At 49.0% G+C, this 17,722-nt stretch overlaps 1 pseudogene across 1 annotated transcript; it reads left to right on the top strand.

The window, feature by feature from the left end:
* On the top strand, positions 1–16,856 carry LOC311123502 (spliceosome RNA helicase DDX39B-like; annotated as a pseudogene). The gene is made up of 11 exons: positions 1–59; positions 2,687–2,901; positions 3,288–3,415; positions 8,619–8,711; positions 8,805–8,989; positions 9,456–9,575; positions 14,367–14,498; positions 15,297–15,406; positions 15,566–15,711; positions 15,954–16,101; positions 16,306–16,856. The product of its transcript is annotated as a spliceosome RNA helicase DDX39B-like (transcript).
* The last annotated feature ends 866 nt before the right edge of the window (positions 16,857–17,722 follow it).

Here is a 17,722-nt window from a genome sequence, read left to right as displayed (position 1 = left end):
AAAAACGATAGCTCTCATTTGCAAACGCTGTAGCTACATTTCACTTCACCACGAATAAGGTAAACATGCTCACTAGGAAATCAAAACATATATCTGAAATATTTATTGTGTGTTCATTTTCCATGTTGCACATCGTGTAGAGTAGCTAGCTAGAAAGCTTGTCAAGCTAAAGAAGCTAGCTAGCTAGACCAGCCAACTCACGGATCGTGTTTAGCTACTCATGTTGACACACGTGATAATCTAACAGCCCTAATTAATAGCGTTAGTTACGAGTACATTTACTTGTTTCCTTCCACAACTTGTCATGAATGGAAATGAAGCTAACATGAAATGAAACTTGTTTTCCTAACCCTCTCATCATTATCACCATCATCACCACACAGTTTAGCAACAAATGAACGTCCCGTGTAGCTCAGTTGGTAGAGCATGGTGCTTGCAACGCCACGGTTCGATTCCCACGGGGGACCAATATGAAAAAATGTATCCACTCACTAACTGTAAGTCGCTCTGGATAAGAGCGTCTGCTAAAATGACTAAAATGTAAAAATGTTTTATGGTCGCGTACACAGATTTGCAGGTGCAGCGAAATGCTTGTGTTTCTAGCTCCAACAGTGCAGTAAAAATACCTAGCAATACATTTAAAAAATACACATATAATCCTAAGAAATATCAGAACGAGTCCGGAATATACATATATAATGTATATACATATATATACATAATGGTGTGTACAACATTAGTTATATAGGATGAGCCATGACTACAATACAGTATATACATATATAGTGCTTCATGCACTATGATGGGGGCATTTCATGTCCACATAAAGTGCATTCGGAAAGTATTCAGACCCCTTCCCGTTTTCCAAATGTTGTTACGTTACAGCCTTATTCTAAAATGGATTCAAAAATAAATACATCTCATCACACAATACCCTTTAATGACAATTTACATAATTATTCAGACCCTTTGCTATGAGACTCGAAATTGAGCTACAGTGCATCCTGTTTCCATTGATCATCCTTGAGATGTTTCTACAACTTTATTGGAGTCCACCTGTGGTAAATTCAATTGATTGGACATGATTTGGAAAGGCACACACCTGTCTATATAAAGGTCCCACAGTTGACAGTGCATGTCAGAGCAAAAACCACGGCATGAGGTCGAAGGAATTGTCCGTAGAGCTCCAGGATTGTGTCGAGGCACAGATCTGGGGAAGGGTACGAAAAAATGTCTGTAGCGTTGAAGGTTCCTAAGAACACAGGTGCTTCCATAATTCTTAAATGGAAGAAGTTTGGAACCACCAAGACTCTTCCTAGAGCTGGCCGCCCGGCCAAACTGAGCAATCGGGGGAGAAGGGCCTTGGTCAGGGAGGTGACCAAGAACCCGATGGTCACTCTGACAGAGCTCCAGAGTTCCTCTGTGAAGATGGGAGAACCTTCCAGAAGGACAACCATCTCTGCAGCACTCCACCAATCAGGCCTTTATGGTAGAGTGGCCAGACGGAAGCTACTTCTCAGTAAAAGGCACATGACAGCCCGCTTGGAGTTTGCCAAAAGGCACCTAAAGACTCTCAGACCATGAGAAACAAGATTCTCTGGTCTGATGAAACCCAGGGACTGGGAGACTAGTCAGGATCGAGGGAAAGATGAACGGAGCAAAGTACAGAGAGATCCTTAATGAAAACCTGCTCCAGAGCGCTCAGGACCTCAGACTGGGGCGACGGTTCACCTTCCAACAGGACAACGACCCTAAGCACACAGCCAAGACAACGCAGGAGTGGCTTTGGGACAAGTCTCTGAATGTCATTGAGTGGCCCAGCCAGAGCCCGGACTTGAACCCAATCGATCATCTCTGGAGAGACCTGAAAATAGCTGTGCAGCAACGCTCCCCATCCAACCTGACAGAGCTTGAGAGGATCTGCAGAGAAGGATGGGAGAAACTCCCCAAATACAGGTGTGCCAAGCTTGTAGCGTCATACCCAAGAAGACTCACGGCTGTAATCGCTATCAAAGGTGCTTCAACAAAGTACTGAGTAAAGGGTCTGAATACTTATGTAAATGTGATATTTCAGTTCTTTATTTTTTATAAATGTGCAAAAATGTCTAAAAACCTGTTTTTGCTTTGTCATTATGGGGTATTGTGTGTAGATTTAATCTACACACAATCAATTTAATCAATTTTAGAATAAGGCTGTAACATAACAAAATGTGGAAAAAGTCAAGGGGTCTGAGTACTTTCCGAATGCACTGTATATCGCTCATTGAACCACAGATCAAAAATATTTGTACTTAGAAACCCTCCCATAGGCTGTCCATACAGAAACAACTCTATATTATCAGCAACTTTCTTCTTCGAGAATAACATACAGCAAGACTTCACCACTGACAATTTAAAACCCCAGTCAATCGACCATCTTTCAGGTCTACCAGCATGGTTTTGACTGCTCCTACAGTTTTGCTTCGGTATTGCAGTTTAACTAATGCCTGGCCCAGAAAGACAATTTCCAAGGCTGTAACGTAACAAAATGTGGAAGTAGTCAAGGGGTCTGAATACTTGGTAGGTTGAAAGCGTCTCCTTGTTATGTACTGACAGGTTGATGGGACCACCCGACAGCACGTGCTTATGACTGTGTCTCTGTCTCTGTCTCCCTCTCTCTCTCCTCCCTCACTCTATCTCTACCTAGCAGGATGACTGAGCAGGATGTGGAGAATGAGCTCTTGGACTATGAGGAGGATGATGTGGGAGATCTGTCAGGAGAGGATATTCTGGCCATTAAGAAGGAGCGTGTGAAGGGCTCCTATGTGTCCATCCATTCCTCTGGTTTTAGAGACTTCCTGTTGAAGCCTGAGCTGCTGAGGGCTATAGTGGTCTGTGGCTTTGAGCAACCTCTGAGGGTGAGTACAAGTTAGGTTATAACCACGGGCTGCACACCACATCACAGAGATCACAGATCTGGGTCGTATTCATTAGTGCACACTAGCAAAATGGTTTGCAACGGAAAACGCTTTACGATGAATCTGAGTGTTTCTCATTGGTCATGTAGTTCAGATAGGTCCCTTTCTGTTTTGGCCTGTTTGGTTCCTAGTGAATACATCCCAGCTTCAAGCCAAAGTGCCACGATTAATCATGTCAAAGTACTGTATCAACTTTCAAACTATAATCAGGAAGTAATAGCATCATGATTTGGTATATTGGGTTTTTGATTTAGTCACTTAGTTGATTATGAAGTAATTACTATACCATTATTATTTATTAATAATTTTGGATGACTATTTCCCTTTCAGTTCAGCATGAGTGCATCCCCCAGGCGATCCTGGGGATGGATGTGCTCTGCCAGGCTAAGTCTGGTATGGGCAAGACGGCCGTGTTTGTTCTGGCCACCCTACAGCAGCTGGAGCCTGTCACTGGACAAGTAATCTCTCTCTCTCTCTCTCTCTCTCTCTCGCTCTCTCTTTGCCTCAGCTCTCTCTTTGCCTCAGCTCTCGCTCTCTCTGCCTCATCTCTCGCTCGCTCTGCCTCATCTCTCTCACACTGCCGCTCTCTCACCTCTCTGCCTCATTTCTCTCTCTCGCTCTCTCTGCCTCATTTCTCTCTCTCTCTGCCTCATCTCTCTCTCTCTGCCTCCTCTCTCTCTCGCTCGCTCTGCCTCATCTCTCTCGCTCGCTCTGCCTCATCTCTCTCGCTCGCTCTGCCTCATCTCTCTCGCTCGCTCTGCCTCATCTCTCTCGCTCGCTCTGCCTCATCGCTCTCTCGCTCTGCCTCATCGCTCTCTCGCTCTGCCTCATCGCTCTCTCGCTCTGCCTCATCGCTCTCTCGCTCTGCCTCATCGCTCTCTCTCTGCCTCATCGCTCTCTCTCTCGCTCTGCCTCATCGCTCTCGCTCTGCCTCATCTCTTTCTCGCTCTGCCTCACCTCTATTGCTCTCTCTCTGCCTCATCTTTCTCTCTCTCTGCCTCATCTCTCACTCTGCCTCATCTCTCTCTGCCTCATCTTTCTCTCTCTCTGCCTCATCTCTCTCTCTCACTCTGCCTCATCTCGCTCTGCCTCATCTCTCTCTCTTGCGCTCTGCCTCATCTCTCTCTCTCGCGCTCTGCCTCATCTCTCTCTCTCGCGCTCTGCCTCATCTCTCTCGCTCGCTCTGCCTCATCTTTCTCGCTCGCTCTGCCTCATCTCTCTCTCTCACTCTGCCTCATCTCTCTCTGCCTCATCTTTCTCTCTCTCTGCCTCATCTCTCTCTCTCACTCTGCCTCATCTCGCTCTGCCTCATCTCTCTCTCTTGCGCTCTGCCTCATCGCTCTCTCTCTGCCTCATCGCTCTCTCTCTCGCTCTGCCTCATCGCTCTCGCTCTGCCTCATCTCTTTCTCGCTCTGCCTCACCTCTATTGCTCTCTCTCTGCCTCATCTTTCTCTCTCTCTGCCTCATCTCTCACTCTGCCTCATCTCTCTCTGCCTCATCTTTCTCTCTCTCTGCCTCATCTCTCTCTCTCACTCTGCCTCATCTCGCTCTGCCTCATCTCTCTCTCTTGCGCTCTGCCTCATCTCTCTCTCTCGCGCTCTGCCTCATCTCTCTCTCTCGCGCTCTGCCTCATCTCTCTCGCTCGCTCTGCCTCATCTTTCTCGCTCGCTCTGCCTCATCTCTCTCTCTCACTCTGCCTCATCTCTCTCTGCCTCATCTTTCTCTCACTCTGCCTCATCTCGCTCTGCCTCATCTCTCTCTCTTGCGCTCTGCCTCATCTCTCTCTCTCGCGCTCTGCCTCATCTCTCTCTCTCGCGCTCTGCCTCATCTCTCTCGCTCGCTCTGCCTCATCTTTCTCGCTCGCTCTGCCTCATCTCTCTCTCTCGCTCTGCCTCATCGCTCTCTCGCTCTGCCTCATCGCTCTCTCTCTCTGCCTCATCGCTCTCTCTCTCTGCCTCATCGCTCTCTCTCTCTGCCTCATCGCTCTCTCTCTCTCTGCCTCATCGCTCTCTCTCTCTCTGCCTCATCGCTCTCTCTCTCTCTGCCTCATCGCTCTCTCTCTCTCTGCCTCATCGCTCTCTCTCTCTGCCTCATCGCTCTCTCTCTCTGCCTCATCGCTCTCTCTCTCTGCCTCATCGCTCTCTCTCTGCCTCATCGCTCTCTCTCTCTGCCTCATCGCTCTGCCTCATCTCTCGCTCTGCCTCATCTCTTTCTCGCTCTGCCTCACCTCTATTGCTCTCTCTCTGCCTCATCTCTTTCTCTCGCTCTGCCTCATCTCTCTCGCTCGCTCTGCCTCTTCTCTCGCTCTGCCTCATCTCTCTCTCTCTGCCTCATCGCTCTCTCTCATCGCTCTCTCTCATCGCTCTCTCTCATCGCTCTGCCTCATCTCTCTCTCTCTGCCTCATCTCTCTCGCTCTGCCTCATCGTTCTCTCGCTCTGCCTCATCGCTCGCTCTCTCGCTCTGCCTCATCGCTCGCTCTCTCGCTCTGCCTCATCGCTCTCTCGCTCTGCCTCATCGCTCTCTCGCTCTGCCTCATCGCTCTCTCTCTCGCTCTGCCTCATCTCTCTCTCTCGCTCTGCCTCATCTCTCTCTCTCGCTCTGCCTCATCTCTCTCTCTCGCTCTGCCTCATCTCTCTCTCTCGCTCTGCCTCATCTCTGTCTCTCGCTCTGCCTCATCTCTCTCTCGCTCTGCCTCATCTCTCTCTCGCTCTGCCTCATCTCTCTCTCGCTCTGCCTCATCTCTCTCTCGCTCTGCCTCATCTCTCTCTCGCTCTGCCTCATCTCTCTCTCGCTCTGCCTCATCTCTCTCTCGCTCTGCCTCATCTCTCTCTCTCGCTCTGCCTCATCTCTCTCTCTCGCTCTGCCTCATCTCTCTCGCTCTGCCTCATCTCTCTCGCTCTGCCTCATCTCTCTCGCTCTGCCTCTTCTCTCTCGCTCTCTGCCTCTTCTCTCTCGCTCTCTGCCTCATCTCTGTCACTCTCTCTGCCTCATCTCTGTCGCTCTCTCTGCCTCATCTCTCTCTCTGCCTCACTCTCTCTGCCTCATCTCTCTCTCGCTCTGCCTCATCTCTCTCTCGCTCTGCCTCATCTCTCTCTCGCTCTGCCTCATCGCTCTCTCGCTCTGCCTCATCTCTCTCTCGCTCTGCCTCATCGCTCTCTCGCTCTGCCTCATCTCTCTCTCGCTCTGCCTCATCTCTCTCTCGCTCTGCCTCATCTCTCTCTCGCTCTGCCTCATCTCTCTCTCTCGCTCTGCCTCATCTCTCTCTCTCGCTCTCTCTCATCGCTCTCTCTGCCTCATCTCGCTCTCTCTCTCTCTGCCTCATCTCTCGCTCTCTCTCTCTCTGCCTCATCTCTCTCTCTCTCTCTGCCTCATCTCTCTCTCTCTCTCTCTGTCTCATCTCTCTCTCTCTCTATTGCCTCATCTCTCTCTCTCTCTATTGCCTCATCTCTCTCTCTCTCTCTCTCTGCCTCATCTTTCTCTCTCTCTGCCTCATCTTTCTCTCTCTCTGCCTCATCTTTCTCTCTCTCTCTCTCTCTCTCTCTCTCTCTCTCTCTCTCGCGCTCTGCCTCATCTCTCTCTCGCGCTCTGCCTCATCTCTCTCTCTCGCGCTCTGCCTCATCTCTCTCGCTCGCTCTGCCTCATCTCTCTCGCTCGCTCTGCCTCATCTCTCTCTCTCTCTGCCTCATCGCTCTCTCTCTCTGCCTCATCGCTCTCTCTCTCTGCCTCATCGCTCTCTCTCTCTGCCTCATCGCTCTCTCTCTCTGCCTCATCGCTCTCTCTCTCTGCCTCATCTCTCTCTCTCGCTCTGCCTCATCTCTCTCTCTCGCTCTGCCTCATCTCTCGCTCTGCCTCATCTCTCTCTCTCGCTCTGCCTCATCTCTCTCTCTCGCTCTGCCTCATCTCTCTCTCTCGCTCTGCCTCATCTCTCTCTCTCGCTCTGCCTCATCTCTCTCTCTCTCGCTCTGCCTCTTCTCTATCGCTCTGCCTCTTCTCTATCGCTCTGCCTCTTCTCTCTCGCTCTGCCTCATCTCTCTCTCGCTCGCTCTGCCTCATCTCTCTCGCTCGCTCTGCCTCATCTCTCTCTCTGTCTCACTCTCTCTGCCTCATCGCTCTCTCTCGCTCTGCCTCATCTCTCTCTCGCTCTCTCTCTCTCTGCCTCATCGCTCTCTCTCGCTCTGCCTCATCTGTCTCTCGCTCTCTCTCATCTCTCGCTCTCATCTCTCTCTCGCTCTCTCTCTCTCTGCCTCATCGCTCTCTCTCGCTCTGCCTCATCTCTCTCGCTCGCTCTGCCTCTTCTCTCTCTCTCTCTCTCGCTCGCTCTGCCTCTTCTCTCTCTCTGTCTCACTCTCTCTGCCTCATCGCTCTGCCTCATCTCTCTCTCGCTCTGCCTCATCTCTCTCTCGCTCTGCCTCATCTCTCTCTCGCTCTGCCTCATCTCTCTCTCGCTCTGCCTCATCTCTCTCTCGCTCTGCCTCATCTCTCTCTCGCTCTGCCTCATCTCTCTCTCGCTCTGCCTCATATCTCTCTCGCTCTGCCTCATCTCTCTCTCGCTCTGCCTCATCTCTCTCTCGCTCTGCCTCATCTCTCTCTCGCTCTGCCTCATCTCTCTCTCGCTCTGCCTCATCTCTCTCTCTCGCTCTGCCTCATCTCTCTCTCTCGCTCTGCCTCATCTCTCTCGCTCTCGCTCTGCCTCATCTCTCTCGCTCTCGCTCTCTCTGCCTCATCTCTCTCTCTCTCTGCCTCATCTCTCTCGCTCTCGCTCTCTCTGCCTCATCTCTCTCTCTCGCTCTGCCTCATCTCTCTCGCTCTCGCTCTGCCTCATCTCTCTCGCTCTCGCTCTCTCTGCCTCATCTCGCTCTCGCTCTGCCTCATCTCTCTCGCTCTCGCTCTCTCTGCCTCATCTCTCTCTCGCTCTGCCTCATCTCTCTCGCTCTCGCTCTCTCTGCCTCATCTCTCTCTCTCTCTGCCTCATCTCCCTCTCTCTCTCTCTCTGCCTCATCTCTCTCTCTCTCTCTCTGCCTCATCTCTCTCTCTCTCTCTCTGCCTCATCTCTCTCTCTCTCTCTTGCCTCATCTCTCTCTCTCTCTCTCTCTCTCTGCCTCATCTCTCTCTCTCTCTCTCTCTCTCTCTGCCTCATCTCTCTCTCTCTCTCTCTCTCTCTCTGCCTCATCTCTCTCTCTCTTCCTCATCTCTCTCTCTCTCTCTCTCTCTCTGCCTCATCTTTCTCTCTCTCTCTCTCTCTCGGCCTCATCTCTCTCTCTCTCGGCCTCTCTCTCTCTCTCTCTCTCTCTCTCTCGGCCTCATCTCTCTCTCTCTCTCTCTCGGCCTCATCTCTCTCTCTCTCTCTCGGCCTCATCTCTCTCTCTCTCTCTCGCTCTGCCTCTTCTCTCTCTCTCTGCCTCTTCTCTCTCTCTCTCGCTCGGCCTCCTCTCTCTCTCTCTCTCTCTCTCTCGCTCGGCCTCTTCTCTCTCTCGCTCTCTCGCTCGGCCTCATCGCTCTCTCGCTCGGCCTTATCTCTCGCTCTCTCTCTCTCTGCCTCATTGTCTTCTGGACTGTTTATAGAGCTAGTATTGTCATAGTCTTGGTCCATTAGTAGCTGTGAAGTACTAAGCTTTATAATGCATTAACTACCCATCCTGCCCACTTCTCGCTTTGTTTAGGTGTCAGTGCTGGTGATGTGCCACACCCGAGAGCTGGCGTTTCAGATCAGCAAGGAGTATGAGAGATTCTCCAAGTACATGGCAACTATCAAGGTACACAATGTTATTACCTCCCTGACCCTCTTAAGTCTTGATAATAACTGCACAGTGTTTCACCGCTGGTTTTGTCCCAATCTCTCTCACCAGGTGGCAGTGTTCTTTGGTGGCCTGTCTATAAAGAAGGACGGGGAGGTGTTGAAGAAGGAGTGTCCCCATGTGATGGTGGGGACGCCGGGGGCGACTCCTGGCCCTGATCCGCAACAAGACCCTCAACCTGCGACACATCAAACACTTCATCCTGGACGGGTGTGACAAGATGCTGGAACAACTTGGTGAGTCTGAATCATTGAAGATTGGACAGCAGACCGTTAACGAATCATAATATGCCATTTACATTTACATTTTAGTCATTTAGCAGACGCTCTTATCCAGAGCGACTTACATGAGCAATTAGGGTTAAGTGCCTTGCTCAAGGGCACATCGACAGATTTTTCACCTAGTCGGCTCGGGGATTAGAACCAGCGACCTTTCGGTTACTGGCACAACGCTCTTAACCACTAAGCTACCTGCCGCCTTTTATCCAAAGCGACTTACAGTCATGCGTGCATAAATTTTTGTGTATGGGTGGTCCCGGGGATCGAACCCACTACCTTGGCGTTACAAGCGCCGTGCTCTACCAGCTGAGCTACAGAGGACCACAATCTCTTTCACTATTGATTCATCATCTACCCCTATTTACAGTCTAGGAGACCTAACTACATTTACAAATCTTCATTCCCTCCCTCCTTTCTCCCTCAGACATGCGCAGAGATGTCCAGGAGATATTCCGTCTGACCCCCCCATGAGAAACAGGTCATGATGTTCAGCGCCACCCTGAGCAAAGAGATCCGCCCCGTCTGCCGAAAGTTCATGCAAGATGTAATTACGCCTCCTCCTGCGTCCACCACGCCTCTCCTTATTTTCGGACCTCCACCCATCCCCCTGTTCTGCCCTGCCTGGTGGAACGGGGGGAAGAGGGGGGAGGAGGAGTTACCCCCACGGCCCCCGGAGTCTGACAGGAGAGAGACAGCGACGTCTTTCTACACTATAAAGGGAAGTGTCAGCCCACTGACATAGTAAGGTCACTAACTCGGTACGCTAAGACATTGCGGTAGTAGTGTACTGGATCACCTTTCACCAAAATGCCATGCGTTGTGGTAACGGAGTCTCCTTTATAGACTAGCTTGTGCTGTCGAACTGAAATGTACGCAGTATATCTTAACTTCATGACGAAGTTAAACACTGTCAGGCAGAAATAGGCCCCGTTTTTTCAGTCTGTACGTTACGAATCTGACCTCCCCTGATGTCACTATGCTGACGAGCCTATGCAGCATTCGTTGAACGACGCTTTCGTTCAAAGGCAGTTAAACAATCTCATAATCTAGCCAAGCAAAAACTATTTGTCACGGCCAACCTCCCACCTTTTATTTATTAAGGAAACTGTTTTACCAGGCTGGCATGAGTGAGTACGCTCTGCTCCAAGCTGCTTGTAAAAAAAAAACAACAGCTCACTGCACTATAGTTAATAGAAAGGGTTCTCCCTGGAGCTGTAACCGCTCATTTGGCAAACGACAGGTACAACTCAGAGGAGAAAAGCCTAATTAAGCTAATGTAAAGAAGAAGTATCCCAAAGAACCTCAGTCAAACAAATAACACAAGCCAAGACAAACGAAGAGGAACACTGACAAGGGCCAAGCTGGGAGAGGAAAATAAGCTGCCTGTCTCTCTGGGCCACTGTAGTTCGTTAAGTAGAAGCTGCCTGTCTCTCTGGGCCACTGTAGTTCGTTAAGTCGACGCTGCCTGTCTCTCTGGGCCACTGTAGTTTGTTAAGTAGAAGCTGCCTGTCTCTCTGGGCCACTATAGTTCGTTAAGTAGAAGCTGCCTGTCTCTCTGGGCCACTGTAGTTCGTTAAGTAGAAGCTGCCTGTCTCTCTGGGCCACTGTAGTTCATTAAGTCGACGCTGCCTGTCTCTCTGGGCCACTGTAGTTCGTTAAGTAGAAGCTGCCTGTCTCTCTGGGCCACTGTAGTTCATTAAGTAGAAGCTGCCTGTCTCTCTGGGCCACTGTAGTTCGTTAAGTAGAAGCTGCCTGTCTCTCTGGGCCACTGTAGTTCGTTAAGTAGAAGCTGCCTGTCTCTCTGGGCCACTGTAGTTCATTAAGTAGAAGCTGCCTGTCTCTCTGGGCCACTGCAGTTCATTAAGTAGAAGCTGCCTGTCTCTGGGCCACTGCAGTTCATTAAGTAGAAGCTGCCTGTCTCTCTGGGCCACTGTAGTTCGTTAAGTAGAAGCTGCCTGTCTCTCTGGGCCACTGTAGTTCATTAAGTAGAAGCTGCCTGTCTCTCTGGGCCACTGTAGTTCATTAAGTAGAAGCTGCCTGTCTCTCTGGGCCACTGTAGTTCGTTAAGTAGAAGCTGCCTGTCTCTCTGGGCCACTGTAGTTCATTAAGTAGAAGCTGCCTGTCTCTCTGGGCCACTGTAGTTCGTTAAGTAGAAGCTGCCTGTCTCTCTGGGCCACTGTAGTTCGTTAAGTAGAAGCTGCCTGTCTCTCTGGGCCACTGTAGTTCATTAAGTAGAAGCTGCCTGTCTCTCTGGGCCACTGTAGTTCGTTAAGTAGAAGCTGCCTGTCTCTCTGGGCCACTGTAGTTCATTAAGTAGAAGCTGCCTGTCTCTCTGGGCCACTGTAGTTCGTTAAGTAGAAGCTGCCTGTCTCTCTGGGCCACTGTAGTTCGTTAAGTAGAAGCTGCCTGTCTCTCTGGGCCACTGCAGTTCGTTAAGTAGAAGCTGCCTGTCTCTCTGGGCCACTGCAGTTCATTAAGTAGAAGCTGCCTGTCTCTCTGGGCCACTGCAGTTCATTAAGTAGAAGCTGCCTGTCTCTCTGGGCCACTGTAGTTCATTAAGTAGAAGCTGCCTGTCTCTCTGGGCCACTGCAGTTCATTAAGTAGAAGCTGCCTGTCTCTCTGGGCCACTGTAGTTCATTAGTTTCCCAACAAAGTGGAATTGCCTAGGTCCGCTGAGCTGAGCCAAAATGGCTCCATTACCTCTTTGTCAGCCAGTCTGCTATTAAATGGAATTGAGGTAACTGGAGATAGGCGATTAACCCTGTAGGAACATGAGGCCCGTCTCACAAGGGAAAAATGGCCACCATTCTGTCCCTAAGCTGCTACCCAAGCATCAGGATGCCTTGGTAATAAATCACAGACATGAACCATCGTCTAACACACTGTACAGACAGAGGCAGTAACAAGGCAGAACACCCTGATGTGAAGAAAGGAGAGAGAGAGAGAGAGAGAGAGGAATGGTAATGAGGAAGATCGACGCGGGAGGGAAGCGATGAAGATGTAGAGAGAAAGTAGAGGGAGATGTGTGACTAGATGGAGACGGTACACAGAGCTGTCTCGTGTTGCCGTGAATCTAGAATCGATGAGGTAACTCTGAAACGCTTGGAGAGCGAGCCTGGGATAGAAGAGCATTGCAGTCATATGAAAAATAGACCGAGCAGAAAAACTGAAAAGGAAAATCCATCTCTCTAAAACTCTTCGCCTGGTAACAAAGGCAGCACCATTTCCTTAGTACAGCCCGTCAACATGTTGATTCTAATAGTGTTTTTATTTGACACATTCCAACTACATGATCATGGATATCAGACACACAACTACACACTGCATAAACCCTCGTACTCTCACAAGCATCCAGGACACGCATAACGAAATATAGACAAACACACACGTTAACAGAAGCAGCATCTTCAAACACACAGGCTACAGTTGGACGGACTGACTGACTGACTGACTGACTGACTGACTGACTGACTGACTGACTGACTGACTGACTGACTGACTGACTGACTGACTGACTGACTGACATGACTTTGAGTGAATGACATACGACAGTGACTGGGATTGAGAGGACAGACTGAGTGAATGTGAGACGACCGCAATAATAAACTTGAGGATAATTTATATTAAATGTCATTGATGTAATTAGATTGATGACTTAGTCCATCTGTGATCAAAGTTGTACAGCCCCACAGTAAATGATGTCCCTGATTGATCATGAAGCCCATCTAATTGACAGAGATGGTTCCCTCCATTGTTTAATTAGACACAGCTGCTGCCAGACAGACCGAGTCAAAGTGGTGGATAGATGAATGTGATGTGAAGATGAATCGCTCTTACGTCAAGTGGAGCAGCCAATGAGGGCTTTTTGTTTTAGTGGACATTAGAGCGTTAATGTAATGCTTGTGGTTACAGTTTACAATAACTTGCCATTTCGTCTGATCACTACGGCTTTTCATTTGACATTTTGCTTTTTGCAAGTGTTGTGTGGATAGTAGTGACTGGTGAGGGTGAGCGATGTCTGTCTGTGTTGCATCAGTATGTGAATTGGGATCCTGCGTGCGTGCATGTCTGTCTGGCTGGTTGTGTGAACTTCAAACCTTTTGGCGTCCATCTTAACTCACCATCCCTTCTGTTTCATTGTATTTCCTCATGTCTCCCTGATCCACCACTACCTCCTCACCCTAACCACTGCTCTCTGGGAACCCTCCACTCCCTGTATTCTTCCCTTTCCCTATCCTGAACAAGTATCAATCTACCTTATTACTGTTTATATGTACACGCAACTCCTCTATCCCTCACAAACCTGGATCAACCATTCAAAACCCTTCACAACTCGTCAAATCAAATGCCCTGTCAACCCACCCCCTGTTAACTCTCCTAAAACATCCACCTTCCCTCCTACCGTCCCCTTCCCAACCCCCCGTTAACGCTCCTAAAACATCCACCTTCCCTCCTACCGTCCCCTTCCCAACCCCCCGTTAACGCTCCTAAAACATCCACCTTCCCTCCTACCGTCCCCTTCCCAACCCCCCGTTAACGCTCCTAAAACATCCACCTTCCCTCCTACCGTCCCCTTCCCAACCCCCCGTTAACTCTCCTAAAACATCCACCTTCCCTCCTACCGTCCCCTTCCCAACCCCCCGTTAACTCTCCTAAAACATCCACCTTCCCTCCTACCGTCCCCTTCCCAACCCCCCGTTAACGCTCCTAAAACATCCACCTTCCCTCCTACCGTCCCCTTCCCAACCCCCCGTTAACGCTCCTAAAACATCCACCTTCCCTCCTACCGTCCCCTTCCCAACCCCCCGTTAACTCTCCTAAAACATCCACCTTCCCTCCTACCGTCCCCTTCCCAACCCCCCGTTAACGCTCCTAAAACATCTACCTTCCCTCCTACCGTCCCCTTCCCAACCCCCCGTTAACTCTCCTAAAACATCCACCTTCCCTCCTACCGTCCCCTTCCCAACCCCCCGTTAACTCTCCTAAAACATCCACCTTCCCTCCTACCGTCCCCTTCCCAACCCCCCGTTAACGCTCCTAAAACATCCACCTTCCCTCCTACCGTCCCCTTCCCAACCCCCCGTTAACGCTCCTAAAACATCCACCTTCCCTCCTACCGTCCCCTTCCCAACCCCCCGTTAACGCTCCTAAAACATCCACCTTCCCTCCTACCGTCCCCTTCCCAACCCCCCGTTAACGCTCCTAAAACATCCACCTTCCCTCCTACCGTCCCCTTCCCAACCCCCCGTTAACGCTCCACACACGTCTTCCTCATTCCCCTACCTTCCAACCCCCCTCCCCTCACCCTGTCCCACCCCCTGCTTGCTCCACCCAGCCGATGGAAATCTGTGTTGATGATGAGACCAAGCTGAATCTCCACGGGCTGCTGCAGGACTACGTCAAACTGAAGGACAACGAGAAGAACAGGAAGCTCTCTGATCTCCTCGACGTGCTGGAGTTCAACCAGGTACTGGAATTAGTTATGATGTTCCACAGTGGAGTTCAACCAGGTACTGGAATGAATTATGATGTTCAACCAGGTACAGGAATGAATTGATGTTCAATCAGGTACTGGAATTAATTATGATGTTCAATCAGGTACTGGAATTAGTTATGATGTTCCACAGTGGAGTTCAATCAGGTACTGGAATGAATTATGATGTTCAACCAGGTACAGGAATGAATTGATGTTCAATCCAGTACTGGAATTAATTATGATGTTCAACCAGGTACTGGAATTAATGATGATGTTCAATCAGGTACTGGAATTAATTATAATGTTCCACAGTGGAGTTCAACCAGTTACTGGAATTAATTATGACGTTCAATCAGGTACTGGAATTAATTATAATGTTCCACAGTGGCGTTCAACCAGGTACTGGAATTAATTATGATGTTCAACCAGGTACTGGAATTAATTATGATGTTCAACCAGGTACTGGAATTTAATCGTGATGTTCCACAGAGGCACATGGCAGGAGAAACTGAGGAAAAAAGGAACCACTAGCTGGGAAAGTTTTTGTATGCAAATAGTGTGTTTAGTCAGTGTCTTAGTTCAACCAGGTACTGTGTTTCATGTTCCACCGTGGTAAATAACAGAAAACATAAACGCTGACAAGACAAGTCAAATTTGGAAAATGCAAATGCAGTGACTAGTCAAATCTAGTGTGTGTAGTCAGTGTGTTGTTTCCACATGGTTCGAAGTCAGTGCAGCGCTGTGTGATCTCTGGCCCAGTGTGTGAAGTGATATTATTGTATATTATAGGTGGTGATCTTTGTGAAGTCAGTGCAGCGCTGTGTGGCTCTGGCCCAGCTGTTGGTTGAGCAGAACTTCCCGGCTATCGCCATCCACCGCGGGATGCCCCAGGAGGAACGGTGTGTGTGGGGTGGGGGGGGATGGGGGTTCTGGTTCTGTTTCGTGTGTATTATTTAGAACATTAATACTATAATTGTTTGATCTGACATGGTCATTACCCATCTTTTTATAAACTAATCCCACCCCCTCTTCTCTTTCTCCCCAACCTCCTTCCCCAGTCTCTCTCGTTACCAACAGTTTAAAGACTTCCAGAGACGTATCCTGGTGGCCACCAACCTGTTTGGCAGAGGGAATCGACATCGAGAGGGTCAACATCGCCTTCAACTACGACATGCCAGAAGACTCTGACACTTACCTGTACAGAGTATGTCCCGTAGACTACTGAAGACTGTCCTTTTTCTCAGTCAAATAACTACTCGTGACGTGATCCAGATGAGCAGTTCCGTGCCTCGCCTTCCTCAGAAGTATCCTCTCAAACGCGCCGACGCTGAGGTTATTTTGTCAAAGGCCTCTTGTTTGTCCGTCTTACCGGTAGCAGCCGGGGTCATCATAAGGTTTACTTAGTTATAAAACCCTCTTAAGTTGTTTGTGTGCCGTCTTACTCAGGTTGCCAGGGCGGGCAGGTTTGGCACCAAAGGCCTGGCCATCACGTTTGTGTCTGATGAGACGGACGCCCGTACCCTTAACGACGTCCAGGACCGATTCGAGGTGAACATCAGCGAGCTGCCCGACGAGATCGACATCTCATCTTACAGTAAGTGCTGCTTAGTTCCGGTCGGTCTTGGTTATCAGTGGGTCTAGAGTAAAAGGAGTGGTCTTTGCTGGTCATCTGTTACTTTATTAGGAAATGTATTATGTTAGAAACATCTATATTTTATCAGTGGAGTATAGAATATTATCAAGTGATTCGGTGAATATTCTGCTTTAACTTGTCCTTTTTTTACCTCTGTGCCCTCAGTTGAACCGACCCGGTAAAGAAGACCAGATCTATTGTCCTGCAGACATTGCGACTTATATTTGACCTTTAACACTGATAACTAAAGGTCAAATCAACTATTATCAGATCGAAAAGTACAATACAGTAAAATAATTTCTTAATCTGCTGGCATTCATTCATTCGCCCCTAGAATGAATGAATGAATGAATAAATTAGGACTACTGTAGAATAGCGCCCCCTGTGGATAGAAGGGACGTTTCTGAACATTGTCAGGCCTTTTCCAATGCCATTTGTTTAATGATGTTAATATTATTTTGTTGTATTTATCTAGACTAGGTAGCTGTCACTGAATATTTGAGTTATTTATTTTTTTGTATTTTATTTACCTTGTAATTTGGATTGTGAATGCTGCATTTTATAGCCTGTGAAGATAGTTGACAAGTTACCAAGCGGTAGTTTCTAGTGTGAAGGAAGAGGAAAATGTTACATTGAATGACTTGTAAAGATGTAGAGAGAGACACTAAACAAGCGCTGTTCTGCGCTCAATGTGGCTTCATAAATGTTTGACTCGATATACAGACTTGCTGCTTCTTCTTGCCTCAACATCTAATCTTGTCCTGTCATTGTCTGTCTTGAGGTGTGTGCCACAGTCAGAAAATATACAAATGAACAAAACTGCCTGCCAAGGCTTACACTGACTGAATATCGAAACAGCCCTAGTCAAAGACTTGCGTCTCAAGTGGCACCCTATTCCCTATAGAGGGCACTACTTTTGACCAGAGCCCTATGGGACCTGGTCTAAAGTAGTGCACTACATAGGGAATAGGGATTCATTTGGGATGCAGACAAAGTATACAGTGTAGTTCCAAGTTAACATCTGCTTGTTTATAGTGGAGGTTATCTTCATTTATCACCTCGGGACTGATGCCTTTTAAATAGCTGGTGAGATCAGCCTGTCACGCCGGCTGCTACACATCATTAGATCAGACTGTCACGCCGGCTGCTACACATCATTAGATCAGCCTGTCACGCCGGCTGCTACACATCATTAGATCAGCCTGTCACGCCGGCTGCTACACATCATTAGATCAGCCTGTCACGCCGGCTGCTACACAACATTAGATCACCCTGTCAACGCCGGCTGCTACACATCATTAGATCAGACTGTCACGCCGGCTGCTACACATCATTAGATCAGACTGTCACGCCGGCTGCTACACATCATTAGATCAGACTGTCACGGCGGCTGCTACACATCATTAGATCAGACTGTCACGCCGGCTGCTACACATCATTAGATCAGACTGTCACGCCGGCTGCTACACATCATTAGATCAGACTGTCACGGCGGCTGCTACACATCATTAGATCAGACTGTCACGCCGGCTGCTACACATCATTAGATCAGACTGTCACGGCGGCTGCTACACATCATTAG

The sequence above is a fragment of the Coregonus lavaretus genome, assembly GCF_964263955.1.
Source record: "Coregonus lavaretus genome assembly, contig: HAP1_SCAFFOLD_2554, whole genome shotgun sequence".
Taxonomy (NCBI): Eukaryota; Metazoa; Chordata; class Actinopteri; order Salmoniformes; family Salmonidae; genus Coregonus; species Coregonus lavaretus.
Note: the sequence above shows the minus strand (reverse complement) of the source record. Positions and strands in the feature narration are given on the sequence as shown.